Source organism: Triticum dicoccoides, chromosome 7A (genome assembly GCF_002162155.2).
Source record: "Triticum dicoccoides isolate Atlit2015 ecotype Zavitan chromosome 7A, WEW_v2.0, whole genome shotgun sequence".
NCBI classification, from domain to species: Eukaryota; Viridiplantae; Streptophyta; class Magnoliopsida; order Poales; family Poaceae; genus Triticum; species Triticum dicoccoides.
This window is the reverse complement of record NC_041392.1, coordinates 14425058-14443666: the sequence shown is the minus strand read 5'-3', so window position 1 is coordinate 14443666 and position 18609 is coordinate 14425058. Positions and strand designations below refer to the sequence as shown.

The 18609-nt window shown below is 44.7% G+C and overlaps 1 pseudogene; it reads right to left on the bottom strand.

Annotated features, from left to right (window-relative positions):
• Window positions 1-15189: 15189 nt before the first annotated feature.
• Window positions 15190-16581, bottom strand: LOC119332859 (annotated as a pseudogene).
• Window positions 16582-18609: the final 2028 nt, after the last annotated feature.

Sequence of the window (18609 nt, the reverse complement as noted above, 5' to 3'; positions counted from 1 at the left end):
TTGTTTCAAGTACTAGTAGTTCATATCAATTACAAGCATAGTGGAGATTGATGTCTGGCCTTCTTTTCATGTGCTTCAAGAATATGTAGTGTAAGGTGGCTTCCATGTCAATCCGAAACTACTATGCAAACGATACTTCTTGGACTAAAACCGGACGATGATGAATCCATTGCCATAGTTTCGCTCATATGCATAGATGGTTTGATTAGCAGTGTTGTGCAAGAATCAGTTGCCATCTGTCGTTTGCATAGCAGTGCTCATGTCAATCTTGCCTAAACTGACAGTAGCCTGTTAATCTTTACTATTTGTCATTGTCAACAATCAATGTAGAAGAGTAGTACAAAAAGTTGTATGTTTCCATCAAACAGATTTCTTATTCAGGATTCTAGTTGGAACATTATGACCACAAGATACAAGTCATGTAGGCTTTGCCATGCTTTAACTTTCCAGAACTGAAACCGTGTATATTGATTTTATTGATATAAGGTCAGTTTACAACGGCAAAAATTCATATAATGAGAAGTTCATGTTACAATCAACCAAAACTACATGAGAAATTCATGTCTGAAAGCTGCACATTTCAGTTTCTTCTCGTCCAGTTACACTCGCAAAATCTGCAACCTTGTCTCTTTTGATTTGGTTAAACTGCACTTTGTGTTTCTTGTCGGATTGCATACAGAATACTAGGTTAGAGTGTCTAGCTGTCTGTAGCCCTCTTCCTGCAAAACTGAACAAAATCCAGAGTTTTGCACAAAATTGAGAACAAGTGGATACAGTTTAACCACCCTTACCAGTCGATAAGGCATCCTTCTCACAGTGCAGATGGGTCATTCGAAGTACTTGGCTGACATCCAGCTCCAAACAGACCCACTAGGCTATCTAATATGTGAAAATAAGAAGATTATTAGCAGAATCAAGGTTCTCAGTATTGACCAACATTTATGTGATAAAAAAAGTGTGATCATATGGTGGATTTTGGATCCAATGGTCGTTCAAAATATGCCCTCTGAAAGTCATATGCAGGTAGTTATTATACTCTTTGTCATGACATATTTAACCAAGTGTCCCCCGTTTGAGGCTAGTACTTGCCTTTTAGGAAAGATCCCAGAATTCGGTATGTTTCTCAACTTGCTGACAGAATAAACGATGTATACTTGGTTGATAGATATTCATGTCCTTATTTCAGCCCTTAAAAAACTGAAATAGGCTGAATTTGGATCTCATACAACTAAAGTTTCGAAGATCTTCAGAATAAAGAGCATTAGAACCCTAACTGCTAACTGAATGTTTATTTTTCAGGGGAACTAGAAAAAGGAGCAGTTGGCCGACCGCCGGCAGAAGAGGGAGGGGAAGGAAGAGATGAGGGCAGGGGGCGAGGTACCTTGCTCCGTTGGTCGAGCACTACAACCAAGCACAGCCAGGGGTTCCCTCCAGGACCTCACGCCATCGTGGTCGCCTCTAGGACCAAGTGCTGGAGTCGGTGGGCTGTGGGTGAGTGGCCACTACAATCGAGCCCAGCCGGGGTTCGCGTTCAGTACCTCGCGCCAGCTCCGCCATCTCACGAGATGAGTTAACTAGGAGACATGTGAGGGATTGATCGAGCGAATAGTCAATCAGACATGGCCATAATACCCTTGTTGATTAGACTTAATATGCTTAATTAATATGTTAAAATCAATGGTGGGAAATAATTAAAAGGGGATTTACACGAAAGTATGATTCGTAACTCCCCAATCACCGTAAAAGAGCTCGTTTTAAAAATATAGTTTTAATGTCGTATACTCACATAATATGTTTTAAATAAATATAAAATGTAATTGATTTTGCTAAATGTAATACTAAAATATATTAACAAAATGTGTTATGAATAAGCATAAATTGTGTTTGATTTTGCTGAGTGTAATAAATATTATTGTAATCAATATCAAAAGTTTACAGAATAGGTTCAAAAAGTAAACATATGTGACTATATTTGCTAACTCCAATCAAGAAGTTTAGTTAAGATTATATATTGGGAGAGAGTAATTTTTATTTTGGTTATGTTCGGTACATTATCCCCACACGATGCATCCACCATCGACTTCGGATTAATGCTCATCATAGTCATCGCCACTCTCTAACACCTTCTTCTTTAAGTGGAAATATAGACATCATGTCTTCAAAGATTTGGTGGGTCCAACTTGAAGACAATCTTCCTAGAAACATAAGATTGGCGATTAAAACAAATTAGCATGAGGTTAGGAAGCTTTAACCCTCATTTATTTAGGATTAAATTTTAGTGATGATTTTGATCTCATGTCTTCAATCATGAAACACCAGGTCTTTAGTTTAAAAACTCATTGTTGTAGGACGTAAAAGAGTTAGAAGTTTCAACCGCCGGTAGATGAAGTGAACCACAAAACAATGTTTATCATGTAGTTAAGTATATTTTTGGTGAGATTAGTTTTTTCCTTAATGGAGGTATCCGGAAGGTGGATGTAGTGTCATATGGAATGAAGATCTCAGGGTTCCATTCTTTTCTTGGGGTTTTCTTGATGACGTACGTACTCCATCGAGCTCATGGTTCTCATGAAACATTCTTTAATTCTTTTTATTTTTCTCATCATTGGTTTTGCTACGGAGCAACATATGTTTCATGCATTTGTAAGAAGTGTGTCCCAAGGCACAATACATTCGATTATCTAAGGTAGTTACCTATCTTAGGGTGAGTGACTTATGTGGCCCTTCATAAGCTCTAAAGTTTTGCGCTTGTATGTTGTTTCGTTAACAAGGGCGTTGATAAATATCAAGATGCAAACATCAAGATTATAAATTTCAGCTTTAAATAATTTTTTATACAAATGAAACAAATTTTCATAGGGCCCGTTTTTCGTCCTGCTTTAGCCTTAGCCGGGCCCTCCGTCCTGCATTAGCCTTAGCCAGGCCCGCCGGATGCAATTTTGCTCCGTTTCGCTGCCCGCATCTGCCCAAAATCTTGGACACATGGATTCTAATGTACCTCTGGGCCTGGCTCTAGAGGAACACTAGAATCGGCCATTTCTAACGAACCAGGCCCAGGAGAAGCAAACTTGCGCACTGGGCGTGTAGTGCGGTGCGAGTTAGTGCAAGCGTGTACCTATCACGATGTTACTCCACATTTTTTTCAATTATTTAGGCACATTATAATTTTATGATTTGGTTTATGGAGCAATGGAGTTTATTATTTGGATATTATACCTCGTGGAAAATTATGTTCATGTAACTTTATTGTAAACAAAGTATAGAGCCTCTTTTACATAACATTCTAAAAAGGTGGAAGAGAGAACACATAGGATTATGATGTAATTACATCTTGGATCCTAGACAACTGAAACTATGTTTCTTTTTGCAATATGAAAAAACATGGTATTTCCAATACTCTGGAGATTGTAAATCACATGAACTCTTATGAAAAAAACTACTCTGTAAAAGCCAATGGTTTTACTGACGCCTTATAACTTTTGTTACATATATAAATATGTTAGGCTTGATCAGAGTTATACATTTTAAATATTAATTAGGCATATGTAAACTATGATGTGTGGTGTTATTAAGGCATCAGAAACACGTTATTTTCTACATGTATGTTTAATAATTGTTTCTAAAATTCATTTTCTAAGAGTATGCAACTATTTTTATAGAACTATAACTCATATGTATCTATCTAAAACTAGGATAGCCCGTGGGGATGCATGGGTCGACAACTAGTTCACCTAAATTCGACAAAATATTTGAATTCTTGTGTGCTACTGAAATTCTTAAAATATTTTGACCCAAAAGGTACCTATTTCTTTTCTACTGACATACGAAAGTTACCAAAATAATTGGTAAGCTACTCGATCACTCCTCGCCGTATAGCCTCTTCGTCCCAACTCCCAAGTGGACCATCCATGTGACCCGTTCTATAGCCAAGGCACGGGAGAGAAACCAGGTTCAACATATATAGCAGTATTTATTATGATCATAACACCATAAACAAAATACAGAGTACACGATGGGGAAAACACAGATACACCCACTAGTAGAAAAAGGGTCAACCGTGAAGCACATTAGTGCCGGTTTGTATTTGAGCCGGCACTAATGTATACATTAGTGTCGGTTCCAACGGCTAGCCGGGCCGCTTTCATTAGTACCGATTCGTGGCGAACCTTTAGCACCGGTTCGTGCCACGAACCGGTACTAATGAGAGTGGTGGCAGGATGTTGTCAGACTGGGGCCCCTCCAGCCCCTTTATTACTGGTTCTTGGCACGAACCGGTACTAATGGTCGTCCTACATAAACCCTTCGTCCACCCGAGCTCGCTCTGTTCTTCCCCTTTGCCCTCTCCTCTCTGTTCTTCCCCTCTTCCTCTCGAGCTCATCACACATTTTGCCCAAAATTTGTCAAGATTTCAAGGCCCCCATCCATTCAAATGATCACAAAGGTTAGCAACTTTGTCCTTTCATCTCTCATTGCTAGATTAGCTCTTGCAATGCTTTATATAGTGATTAATTTGTGAGTTTACTTTAGTGCCTTGTCCATGTGCTAGTATTTGATTTATATGCAATTTGAGGTCAAAAATAACACTTAGTTTGCATATGTAGGTGTGGTTTACTTAGTGCCTTCTAAATCTCCGTCGTAACCACCGTCGATCGCCCGCACCGTCCCGTCGCCTGCACCACCTTGTGGTGAGCCTCTTGTTCATGAAATTTTATATAAAAATTGATGTTTGTGTGATTTGGATATATAGTTACTCGTGTAATTATCTTACCCATACGTTGTTTGTTATACATATAGTGCCATGGTTTTGATATCCGTCCCCGTCAGCCCTCGTCCTTGTTATGATTCGGATGTGGTATATATATTCTCTTTAAAACTAGTTGCATTTCGTGTTTATGACAAATTATGCCCATCAAGTTGACATAGAAATTTTTTCTAGGAGGTATGTGAACCAGAAATTCCAACCGATCCTATTATCGAGAGGTTAAATTTAGTTGAAAGAGAAAACGAGTACTTGAAAGAAAAATTGAAAAGAATTGAGGGGGAGAAGATGGAATTGGAGTTGCATGTTGCCGATGTCGTCGATGATCACAAGATCAAGATGGAGAAAATGCGCTTGAAGATTAGAAAGATTAGAAAATATGCCATCGATAGTGAGGCTTGGTATCATTATGCTGTTGGATCAATTGTTACCTTAGTTGCGATCTTGATCGCATTTGTTGTTGCATTTAAATGCTTTAGCTAGAGAGTTATTTGTTTGTTGCATTTAAGTATTGTATGAACTTTATGTATGAACTTGTATTAATTTGGTCTATTCGGTGTTGTGTAATGAAGATGAGCCGACAATGGATGTACGATGACCGATGCTCTCCCCAGTTCGTTGAGGGCGTGCATACTTTTCTGCTTGCGGCTGAGGCAAACAAGCGGGCGGATGGTTTTATGCCTTGTCCATGTGCTGGCTGTAAGAATGGTCACAATTACTCTACGTCAAGAACCATTCACGTCCACCTGTTTAAGTCCGGTTTCATGCCCCACTATAATGTTTGGACCAAGCACGGAGAAAGAGGGGTTATGATGGAAGACAATGAAGAAGAAGAGGTCCACGACAGCTATCCTAGCCATGGGTTCCCTGAATACGATGATACAACAATGGGGGAAGAAGCTGAGCCGGTAATGCGAGAAGAAGCTGAGCCGACAATGCGGGAAGAAGCTAAAGAAGAGGCATCAGATGAGCCCGTTGATGATCTAGGTCGGGCCATTGCCGATGCAAAGAGAAACTGCGCAAGTGATTTGGAGAAGAAGAAGTTGCAGCGCATGTTAGAGGATCACAAAAAATTGTTGTACCCGAATTGCGTAGGTGACAAGAAAAAGCTGGGCACCACACTGGAATTGCTGCAATGGAAGGCAGAGAATGGTGTATCTGACAAGGGATTTGGAAAGTTGCTGGTAATGATAAAGGATATGCTTCCAAAGGACAACGAATTGCCAGAGAGTACGTACGAAGCAAAGAAGGTTGTCTGCCCTAATGATTGCATCCTCTACCGCGGTGAGTGCGAGGATTTAGACGCTTGCCCGGTATGTGGTGCATTGCGCTATAAGATCAGCCGCGATGACCCTAGTGATGTCGAGGGCGAGCGCCCCAGGAAGAAGATTCCTTGCCAAGGTGATGTGGTATGCTCCTATAATACCACGGTTGAAACGTTTGTTCCAAAACAAAGAGCATGCCAAGGCGATGCGATGGCACAGAGAAGACCGTAAGAAAGACGGAAAGTTTAGAGTACCCACTGACGGGTTGTAGTGGAGAAAAATCGAAACAAAGTACGGGAAGGAGTTTACAACTGTGGAATGGAACAGGTGTACGTGCGTGGGATGAGCACATGGGGGAAGAATTTGACCTAAAGGCGTTGCTGTTCATGACCATCAATGATTGGCCTGCTCTCAGTAACCTTTCAGGATAGACAAATAAGGGATACCGCGCATGCACGCACTGTTTGGACGATACCGACAGTATATATTTGGCTAATTGTAAGAAGAATGTGTACCTGGGACATCGTCGATTTCTTCCGAGCAGGCATCCCGTAAGAAAGAAAGGCAAGCATTTCAAAGGTGAGGCTGATCACCGGACGAAGCCTCGCCACCATACTGGTGCTGATGTACATGATATGGTCAAGGATTTGAAGGTGGTCTTTGGAAAGGGTCCTAGTGGACAACCTGTTCCGAATGACGCTGACGGACGCGCACCCATGTGGAAGAAGAAATCTATATTTTGGGACCTTCCCTATTGGAAATACCGCTCCGCAATCGACGTGATGCACGTGACGAAGAATCTTTGTGTGACCCTGCTTGGCTTCTTGGGGTGTATGGGAAGATAAAAGATACACCTGAGGCACGGGAGGACCAGCAACATATGCACGAAAAAGACGGCATACATCAGGGTCATGCAAGCTATGCTCTTTCCAAAGAAGAGAAGGAAATCTTCTTTGAATGCCTGCTCAGTATTAAGGTACCGTTTGGCTTCTCATCGAATATAAAGGGAATAATAAACATGGCAGAGAAAAAGTTCCAGAACCTAAAGTCTCATGACTGCCACGTGATTATGACGCAACTGTTTCCGGTTGCATTGAGGGGGCTTCTACCGGAAAACGTTCGATTAGCCATTGTGAAGCTATGTGCATTTCTCAATGCAATCTCTCACAAGGTAATCGATCCAGAAATCATACCAAGGTTAGAGAATGATTTGGTGCAATGTCTTGTCAGTTTCGAGTTGGTGTTCCCACCATCCTTCTTCAACATCATGACGCACGTCCTAGTTCACCTATGCGAAGAGATTAACATTTTGGGTCCTGTATTTCTACAAAATATGTTTCCCTTTGAGAGGTTCATGGGAGTCTTAAAGAAATATGTTCATAACCGTGCTAGGCCAGAAGGAAGCATCTCCAAGGGCCGTCAAAATGAGGAGGTCATTGAGTTTTATATTGACTTTATTGCTGACCTTAAGCCGATTGGTGTTCCTGAATCGCGGCATAAGGGCAGACTGGATGGAAAAGGCACGCTAGGAGGGGAACAAATAATATGTATTGACGGACATTCTCTCACTGAAGCACACTACACAGTTCTACAGAATTCCTCCTTGGTGGCTCCGTATATGGATGAACACAAGAATTTGCTACGCTCCAGACACCCGGAGCGGTCTGATGACTGGATTACACGTGAACAAACCAGGAGTTTCGCCAGCTGGTTTCAGACACGTACCATGCATGACACCTCTATTGAAGATGACCGGTACTTGCTGTCCCAGTTACCATCTTCGAATATAATGACTTTTAAAGGGTACGAGATAAATGGTAATACATTTTACACGATCTCCCAAGATAAGAAGAGCACCAACCAAAATAGTGGTGTCCGCTTTGATGCAGAAACCAAGACGGGAAAGGAAACATATTATGGTTATATACATGACATATGGGAACTTGACTATCGACGTGGTTTGAAGGTCCCTTTGTTTCGGTGCAAATGGGTCAATATGACACGAGGCGGGGTAACGGAAGACCCGCAGTACGGAATGACAACAGTGGATCTCAACAATTTTGCATATGCAGACGAACCATTCGTCCTAGCCAATGATGTGGCACAGGTTTTTTATGTGAAGGACATGTCTACCAAGCCAAGAAAAGGAAAAGATAAGGAAGCGAATGCATCGTACGATGAGCCAAAGCGGCACATAGTTCTTTCTGGGAAGAGAAACATCGTGGGAGTGGATGACAAGACAGACAAGTCAGAAGATTATGAAAAGTTTGATGAAATTGCTCCATTCACAGTGAATATTGACCAGAGCATCCCGTTAAATGATGAAGATTTTCCATGGTTACGGCGCAAAGGGACACACGCGAAGAAAAAGTTTCACACCCAAAGATCTGGGATGTGATCGGCTTCACCATCATCACTTTCTTCTGTGTTTCACACCCAGAAGGGAATCTCTGTAATAGTTAGGGTAGTTAAATATGTGTTTTGGCATTTCAAACGCGAAGAAATTTTATGTGCAAACAAATTCTTTCATGCCTTTACTGATTTCAAATAATTCAAAATTTAAACTATTCAAATTTGAAAACTACGGGCACTAACAGAAAGTTTGTAATTTTTTATACCTAAAGCAAAAATATTCACAAAGAAACTCTAAATACACAAAAAAACAACTCAAAAATAAATAAAGCAAAAAAAAGCCCGCCTACTAGAAGCCCAACCTATTGTTGGGCCAGGATGCAGGCCCGCAAAGGCCCAGTAGGCCCATAGGGCAGGACAGAACATGTAGGCCCAGTAGGCCCACAGGGCAGGATAGAACATGTAGACCCAGTAGGCGTGCTTTGGAGAGGAGCTCGAGAGGGCTACCGCACGGGGGTTTATAAACCAGTGCGGTCGCCCCCTCGGCTAGCGAGGTGGGACTAAACTTGCCGCACCTCACCTGCGCCAGCGCACCCCCTTTAGTACCGGTTCGTGGCACCAACCGGTACTAAAGGGGGGGCCTTTAGTACCGGTTGGAGCCACCAACCGGTACTAAAGGGGGTCGCTTCCCGCCGCTTGGCCTGGCCAAAACAGGCCTTTAGTACCGGTTGGTGGCTCCAACTGGTACTAAAGGCCCCTCCTATATAAACAACACTTACGAAAATTTCAATTTCTCATCTGGTTCTTCTCCTCTGCACCGTCGACGCCCGCCGCCCCCGTACTCCATCCCTCGTCGCCGCCCCCGTTGCCGCCCCGTCCCTGTCGTCGCCGCCCCGTCGTCCCCGTCCCCGTCGTCGCCGCCGTCACCGCCGCCCCATCCCGGCCCGTCCCGCGTCGTCCCCGTCCCCGTCGTCGCCGCCCCGTACGTCCCCGTCGTCGTCGCCGCCCTGGCCCGTACGTCCCCGTCCCCCCGTCGTCGCCGCCCTGTCGTCGTCATCCCCGTCGTCGCCGCGCCCGTCGCCGTCCCCGTCGCCTCTCGCCTAGCCGGTGAGCGCGCGCACACACACACATACATTTCTGTTTTTTTAGAAATTGTTAGAAATTTTTCTGTTTTTTAGAAATAGTTAGAAATGTTAGAATTGTTAGAATAGTTAGAAATGTTAGAATTGTTAGAAATTTTTCTGTTTTTTAGTTATAGAAATAGTTATAAAAAAGTTAGAATTGTTAGAAATTTTTCTGTTTTTTAGTTATAGAAATAGTTATAAAAAAGTTAGAAATTTTTCTTTTTTTTAGTTATAGAAATATTAGAAATGTTAGTTATATATAGCATTGTTAGAAATGTTATAGAAATGTTAGTTATATAGAAATGTTAGAAAATTTAGTTATCAAAATCCAATCATTAAAAAAATGTTACTTTTTGCGGGCATATAGCTAGTATTTGTTCGCGGCGATGCCCGGCCCGCATCCTCGCCGTCGACCCATCCGCAACGACGTCCAGCTGACCCATGTCCAGGACTGGGCTCCGCCGGGCTGGCACTGGGAGGTGCTGCCTGGAGGGGCGCGCCGCTTGATGAGGAACCCGGCCCCGGGTCCCGTCATTGACCCTGATCTCGTTTGGTGGCGTTCGCGTGGGCCAGTTTCGGTGCGGAGGGAGCCGGCCCCGCCGGAGGTGGTACTTCGTCGTGTCAGGGAGGAGGACGAGCACGTCCATCGCTACATGGTTGCGTTAGAGGGTGGCAGGTTCTCCAATACCTGGCAGTTTCTTCAGGGATCTCACTTCAGCTATGATCCTGTGAGGGTTCCTTCTCTTTGGGTGCACCATCCGCGCCGCAGGAACCGCGAGTGTCCTAGATTCTTCTGTAGTATTCGATTTTTAATTAGCTACCTAGCCAGTGATGTACTATTCAATATTATATATTATTCGAGACGATGTATTCGAGATTATATCTATTATTCGAGACGATGTAGTCGAGATTATATCTATTATTCGAGACGATGTAATTTGAATACTAAATTGTTTTATATTTCTTTTGGGTTAGTTAAATAAAAGCTATGTCGGACAATACCGACAGAGAGGGAGAACAGACCATGTTCGATATGATACGCGGGCCAGATGATGATCAGAATGAAGAAGATTCTGATGGCTCCGAATTTCTAAACAACACCGGAGTGGGTGATATGATATTCGATCGCGACGACCGAATTGATGAAGTCATGAACTACGATTATGACGATGACGAAGAACATGATGATCCTGAAACAACAAAGACCGGTGAGGTATATATATTTATATAAGCAGGCATCTGGTGATCATCAGATGTTTTAAATGAGTTGAAGATATATTAACGAATCGATCTTTCTTCTTTCAGCCATCCGGATCTAGCAAATCTTCAGACAACAGGACGAAACGAGGCCCGAACAAAAAGTTGAAGGAGGGCGTAAAGTACAATATCAAGGCAATCAGACCTAATGGCGAACCATTAGCGCCTAAGAAGATTGCGGACAAGTTCGTTCGTCAGTGCGGAGTTCTTGTGAAGGACCAACTCCCGATCTCCCTTCAAGAATGGAGAGAGCCAGCAAAGCCACGTCCAAATGTTACTTTTGTCGACGACAGACAAAAAAATTGCTTTGGGATACTCTCATGGAACATTTCACCCTACCAGATCATTTCACAGATGCAGATGTGGAGAAAGTAAAGGACGCCGCTCTTAGGAAGATGGCGGTTGCATTCAAGAACCACAAGAATCGTGTATGGTACAAGTACATCAAGGATTGAAGGAAGACTCCAGTATTCGAGGGAACACTAGAGAATCAAAGTGCTCATTGGGACGATTTCATGAAATTCAAGGATTCAGAATTAGCTAAGGAACGGTCGAGAATAAACAAGAAGAATGCCGAAAAAAGGATAAGATCCATAAGCTGGGGCCAGGTGGCTACGCGGTGGCAATGCCTAAGTGGGATAAGTCTGAGAAAGAGATGGAGGATGCAGGTGTCACTCCGGTTACTAAGAGCTGGCCCCCCAGATGCAGGAGTTGGTTCTATGCGCATGGGGGGGAGTTGGACCCGAAGACAGGCAAAGTTTCGACGAAGGCATGTCTGAACGGAGCCGACGATAATATACTTGCTGCAATAGAAGAGGCTCGAACGGGGGTGTTCCAGCCCAACAAAGAGAACGACTAGTTTACGCGTGCCCTGGGAAATCCTGAACACCTGGGAAGAACACGAGGCAAGTGCGCTATTCCGTGGTATGAGGGGTTTTCAGACTGGAATGCCGACTACAGAACCCGTGCGAGAAGGAAGATTGCAGAGGAGAAGCAGAGGAAGATGGAGGAGGAGGAGAAGAGGAAGCTGGACTATGAATGCCTTCAAGGCCTAGAATCAGCGCACGCGGACTTGGCAGTCAAATTCCAGCGGCAGCAGGAGCAAATCGACTCACTTAGCCAGCAAAGGGGGTCTCAGCAGCTGCAGCAGCTAGCGGATGATCCAGCATTGGATACCACCGCCCCATCCATGCCGAGAAGCAGCGTGGGTTCCGCCCCGTTTGACGCAATGCTGGATAGATACCCCGTGGATGACATCACGGAGAACACTAACTGCGAGCTACACTTCAAAATTAAGAACATATCCTTGAAGGTGGCGGACGGCGTTGCTTATACAAATTCCCCTGATGCAACCTTCCGTTGCAACCCGATTCCAGCAGGCTATACTCGTGTCATGGTTGATGAAGTGGTGGACCAATATTCGGGGCTAGAGCTTGACATTCCTGGAGGTGACGAGGAGCACACAATCGGAGAGGCCAAACATCGTATCATCCTATGGAGAAAGGATTGCATCATCTTTCGAAGGCCACCGACACCGCGTCACCCGACTCCTCGTCGAAGTCCGCCACCGATTCAGCAGACTCCCGCTCCTCCAAGTCCACCAACGCATGAGGCCACTCCTACTCCTCCAAGTCCGGCAAAGTGTCAGGCCACTCCTCCTCCAAGTCCGACACAGCGTCAGACGTCCACTCCTCCTCCAAGTGCGGCACAACCTCAGGCCACTCCTCCTCCAAGTCCAGCACAACTTCAGGCCACTCCTCCTCGTCCAACTCAGCCCCGTCAGCCGTCTCCGCCGCCTAAGCAATCGCAGAAGAGACACCCCGCAGCTATGGTGCGTAGCGGTACGAGTCGAGGTCATAGTACAGGAAGTACAGGCGGAGGCAAGCGATATAAATATGGTCCAAACCTCAATACTCCTCTTCCCGAGAGGGCTTACGACAGGACCAAGGAGCAAACCAATGCCATAGTGCAGGCAGAAGTCGACGCCCATTTTGGACCGAAACCGCCACCGCCGCCAAGGGAGAAAGTGCCTGTGGAAGTAGTTGACCACTTCATTCGTATGGCTCAACCACCTGCTCCTAAGCCTGTTGACACAGACTATGAGCGCCACATCAGGAAGTTACATCGACAACGTCTACAGAAGGAGGCGAGCTCGAGCTCGAGCAAACAACAAGCAGCTGTCAAAAAATGCGGGAAAACCATTGCCCAGCTGGGAGAACAGGCGGCGCAATCGATCCCCCTGCTTGTTGTGCCGCCAACAACACGTGATAGTATGCGCGCCCAATATTATTGTGGGCAAACAGTTTACATTCCCGAGGTGGGCGATGTGGTAATAACCCAGGAGCATATAATGCAGGCTGAAACTCTCAACATCACTGTTGGACAACTCCTCGAGATCGAGGACATGCATGTGCTTACAGAGGAGGAAATAAAACAGAAATATGCCCGGGGCCAACCTTTGGTCAAGCCAGAAGATGTCAACAAGCTCCCAACGAGAATGTATGAATTGCATCAATGGTACATGGACATTACCAATAGATCCGATCGAGAGTCCCTCATGGTGCAAGTCAAGAAGGATCATTACTACCATGAGAAACCTGTGACCATTGAGTATTCTGAAATGTTTCAGTTATACAATGAAGACGCACTCGACAAATCTATCGTCAGTTGCTATTGTCTGTAAGTGATTTCTTTCTGTAATTTAAGTCTCAAGCTAGCTGTAGTGATCCTTTTGATCAATCTTTACCTGTAATATTATCCTCACTATATTCTTTTCTGTGGTATTATGCAGGATGAAGCTGTATGAAATGAGAAAAGGTGGACGCTATGACATTGGGTTCATTGACCCGAACACCGTTAATAAATACACATGGAAAATAAACAAGCATCATGAAAAGCAGGTAGAGGACAGCATGCTAGAGTTCTTGAAGCGCCTCAAATACAATGAAGATATACTACTTCCTTACAACTTCCAGTGAGTCACACTTTCTTGTACTACAAATTCTTTGTTTTTGCCTACTAGCTAGCTACATGTTTTTGCTTACATATGCCCGCTTAATTAAGACATGCAAACATGTGTGCATGCAGATTTCACTGGATCTTGTGTATCATTAAAGTTGACGCCGGAACAATTGAAATACTGGACTCACTACTCAAAGAAAATAGTGACTATAACATCTTTATTGGGATAGTCAACAGGTAATTTCAATCATTATTAACTATATATCTCGGCCTATTTAGTTCGTCATTTCATGATATGAACTATTTAATAACCCCTTTATTCATTTTCTTTGTCGGCGGGCAGGGCTTGGGCAAGGTTCATCAACGTCACGGAAGGCGAATGGAAACGACAGCTGAAATGGTTTCGACCCAAGGTAAGTAATTAAGTAGTACTAGCTATAGCTAGCTAGCTGCCATCTCTTTAATTATCATGCTTGATTAATTATTATTTGATCAAATTAAATTCCATTCTCGTAAAGGCCATGAAGCAGGCGCAGGGGACTGATCTGTGTGCATTCTTCGTTTGCGAGAACATTCGCATGATGGCGTCCGAAAGGAGCAGATCTCAAAGACAGGAATGGGTACGCTTGTCAGAACACTATTCATAATCTTTACACCATTATCGATATCTAGTCACACAACTAATACACACGCATATTGATCTCCTTCTTAACAGTTCACAGAGGTGCGGGACAAGCTCCTAGAAACGGAGCGCGTAGAAGCACTTCAAGAGGAAATAACGGGATTTTTGCTCGACCAGGTCATAAATCCGAAGGAAGAATACTATTACCCGCTACCGCCCCCATCGACCAGGTCATGAACCACTTCCAATTGTCATCGTGCTCCGAAGGCACCAATTAGGCTAATGCCACTGGCTCCGAAGGCAACATGCATATGTAGGAGAAATTGTATATAGCTATACATGTATGTATGTGTGAATTAATATGGTGGTTTGTGAGACATTGATGATATATATATGATTGGTTCTACTAGAAATTCTATTTATATATATATATATATATATATGCATAACGTGTACAATGTGTAGTATCGTAAAATACCAGCAAACGAAAAAAAATTAAAATGAAAAAAACAAAATTAAATGAAAAAGAAATCATAAAACCAAACCCCCCCAAACATTTTAGTACCGGTTCGTGCCACGTGGTTGCCCTTTAGCACCGGTTCGTGCTGAACCGGTACTAAAGGAGGGGGGCTTTAGTGACCACACTTTAGTGCCGGTTATGGAACCGGCACTAAAGGGCCTTACGAACCGGTGCTATTGCCCGGTTCTGCACTAGTGACCATTATACACCCCACTTTTATTGTACAAACATAGTTCACACGCCTCGCAAAAGAAAAAGGATACATAGAGCACACGTACACGCATGCATGCTTGCTTGATAATCTGAATCAAGAACTGGCTGGAGGTCAATCATGTAGCTACTTGTGTCCCCTGACCCTGAGCAAGGAAAGGGTAGTCTGTGTAGCCGAGCACCGGATCAGAGGTGTAAAAGGTGGCCTTGTCATACTTGTTCAGACCTTCATTCTTCTTGAACCGCTCTGGCAGGTCGGGATTCGCCAAGAAAGGCCGGCCGTAAGAGACCAGATTCGCGTAGCCATCGCCAACAGCCTTGTCCCTTTCCTCCCTGTTGTATCCTCCATTAACGATGAAGGTGCCCTTGAATGCCTTCCTGAAAGGCAGCAGGCTGCGCGGGATTCCGGTCCTCGGCTCCACCATGTGGCAGTAGAGGGCACCGACATCATTCATGAGGCGGATCACGTGCAGCGGGAGCGCCTCGGGGTCAGAGTCATAGTCGACTACCGGGGAGAGGCGCACTCCAAGGCGGTGCGCGCCAACCTCGTCAGCAACGATGGTGATGACCTCCGTGGCGAACCGGCGAAGGTTCTCCATGTTGGCAACGTTGTCCTCGATGAACTGATCATGGCAACACAGAGGCTGAGAGTTGGCTCTTTCAGCATCAAGAAAAAATATGAACTTGTTGACAAGCAAGCCGTTGGTGGCGTGAATCTCAACACCGTCGAAACCTGTAATATATCATCACAAACTGTTGTTAGCATGGGTTACTTATTCACAAAGATGGGTTAATTTCCTGGGTACATATATAGTACCTTATGAATCGCTACTAGTAATAGTGACGAGCAAATAAGAAAAACTACGTACCGGCTTCAATTGCATTTCTTGCAGCGACACGAAAGTCACTCACGATTTGGGTTATTTCCTGTGTTTCCAACCCTGGAGCTGGAGGGCCTGCCAACTCTGCAATACAAGCACAACACAATCGATTTTGGTTGGAATCCATGGATTAAATGAGCATTTTATGCATGAGCTAGGCACCCAAAATGAAAAGAAAAACAGGCAGGCACCAGTGGGCGAGACACTGCCCGTGTGCCAGATCTGGCAGAAGAAGAGGGCTCCCTTGGCGTGCACGGCGTCAACCACAGGCTTCCAGGCCTCCACCTGCTCCTGGCTCCACAGGCCGGACACAGGAGGGTATCCCGGCGCCATAGCCCACACCGCACTGGCCTCCGCGATTAGCACGACGCCTGGCGCCGCTCTCTATGCATAGTATAGCACGCTGTGCGGCTGGGCCTTGTTCCCGTTCGACCTGCACCGCGTCATCGACGCAAGAACAACCCTGCCATACATTATGATCGACATTCCACAAAAACATCAGCTGTAACGAAAACGTGAAAACTTCATCGCATGCACACACTTGCTGTAGCGCAGTAGCTACTTAACAGACCTGTGCGCGAGGTTGAATTCACCCATCGTGTATGGAGTCAGGAGAGGAGTCGCCTCCATCGCCATTTCCAGCACGGCCTTCTACTGGAGTCAATAAAAGTTTCTGCTTACTACACACTTTTTTTTGCAAGAAAATTTCCGATCTATTCATCTTTAATCATGACAGTAAAACGAATAACAGAAATAATAGAAATTACATCCAGATCCTTAGACCACCTAACGACGACTACTAGCACTGAAGCGAGCCAAAGGCGCGCCGCCGTCATCGCCCCTCCATCGCCGGAGTCGGGCACAACTTGTTGTAGTAGACAGTCGGGAAGTTGTCGAGGTAAGGCCCCGTAGGACCAGCGCACCAGAACAGCAACCGCCGCAGATGAAGAATAGCGTAGATCAGAAAGATCCAATCCAAAGACACACGAACATAGACGAACAACGACGAGATCCGAGCAAATCCACCAAAGATAGAACCGCCGGAGACACACCTCCACACGCCATCAACGATGCTAGACGCACCGCCGGAATGGGGGCTAGGCGGAGAGACCTTTATTCCACTTGCTGAGATCCACCGCGCATCCATGGCCCTAGGGCACAAACCCTAACAAAACTGAAAGAAACGACAAAAAACGGAACCCTCCCGCCGGCCTTTGCTGAGATCCACCGCGCTTTCATGGCCCTAGGGCCACGGAGAGGAGGCGGACCTGCAGCGGCGGCGGCGGGAGGCAGAAACCCTAGCTTTTTTGTCGAAGAGGAGGAGGCGGCGGCTAAGTTATTCGATCCCGTTAGGAAAGAAACTTTGCTTACTACACACTTGCTGGAGTAAGTTAATGAATGAGGATCATTTTTGCCGCACTTGGTATTTATGGACTTTGCACGCTCTTGCACAATTATTGCCCATAACTATGCGCAAAAGTAAAAAATAAACAATTAGTGCCCATCGCTATCCAAAAATTTACATATTGGAAGAAATAAGTGTGATCGCTATTGTCCATCGCTATCAAACAATTATCGCTAAGATACTCTGGAAGGCAGGAAGAATTTTTTTTTTTTGAACTCTCCAAACTCCTTATTTATTCAGTGGTAAATAACAAAGAGTCTTTTACAATAAGAGGAACCAAGGCACTAGGGGCCTCATCAAACCATGTGCCAGGTGGAGAGAACCTAGCCAATTTTGCTAACTCATGAGCAACTGAATTTGCTTTATGGTGGCAGTGCTCGAACCGGACTTGAACTAAATCGCGTGACATGTAGTAACAGTCATCAATCACTGCTGCAGCCGGACCAGCAAATAAGCCACCATCTTGCATTGCTTGTATCACATCGCTATTATCTGAATTAATCACCAATCTTGAGCATCCAAAGCTTTGCGCCAGGTTGAGACCGAATCGAAGTGCAAGGGCTTCAGCCATGAAAACATCCATGCATTCACCTGATACATTATTCCCTGCTGCCAAGAATTTTCCTGAGCTATCCCGAAGTACAGCACCCACCGTGCCATGAAGAGAGTCAGGGTCAAAGCCGGCATCAACATTAAGTTTTACTGTCCCGGCAGGCGGACGCACCCAGGGGTGTCTCTGAATTTTTGCTTTTGGGTTAGAAGCTGCAGTGAAGTTTGCTGCAAGGCCTCGAATTGCTGAGACAATCTCAGCCGGTTGTTTAGTCTGCTCCTTGTGAACAAGCTTCCTTCGCTCCCACCACAAGTACCACGAGGCGATAGCCACAAGGACGTTTGATTTCTCCTGTCCCAACACCATTGTTTCACTAGTTGTAAGATCCAATAGATGTTCGAGAATAGCCTCACCTGCATGGTCGACAGCACATGCACGAGAAATCATTTCATCCAGTCCCAATTCTAACCAAACTTGTTTCGCTTTTGGGCATTGGAATAACACGTGTTTAACACTCTCGCGCTCTTCACAAGCTGGGCATTTTGTGTCCACTTTCATATGCATATCAGCCAGTGTCATCTTGCATGGCAAGGTACCATGCAAAGATCGCCGGAGAAATATTTTTATCTTTGCTGGGCAAGGTAATTTCCACACAACATCCCATATAGGATTTATCTTTGCTGAGCTAGGCCCCTGTGCGTTT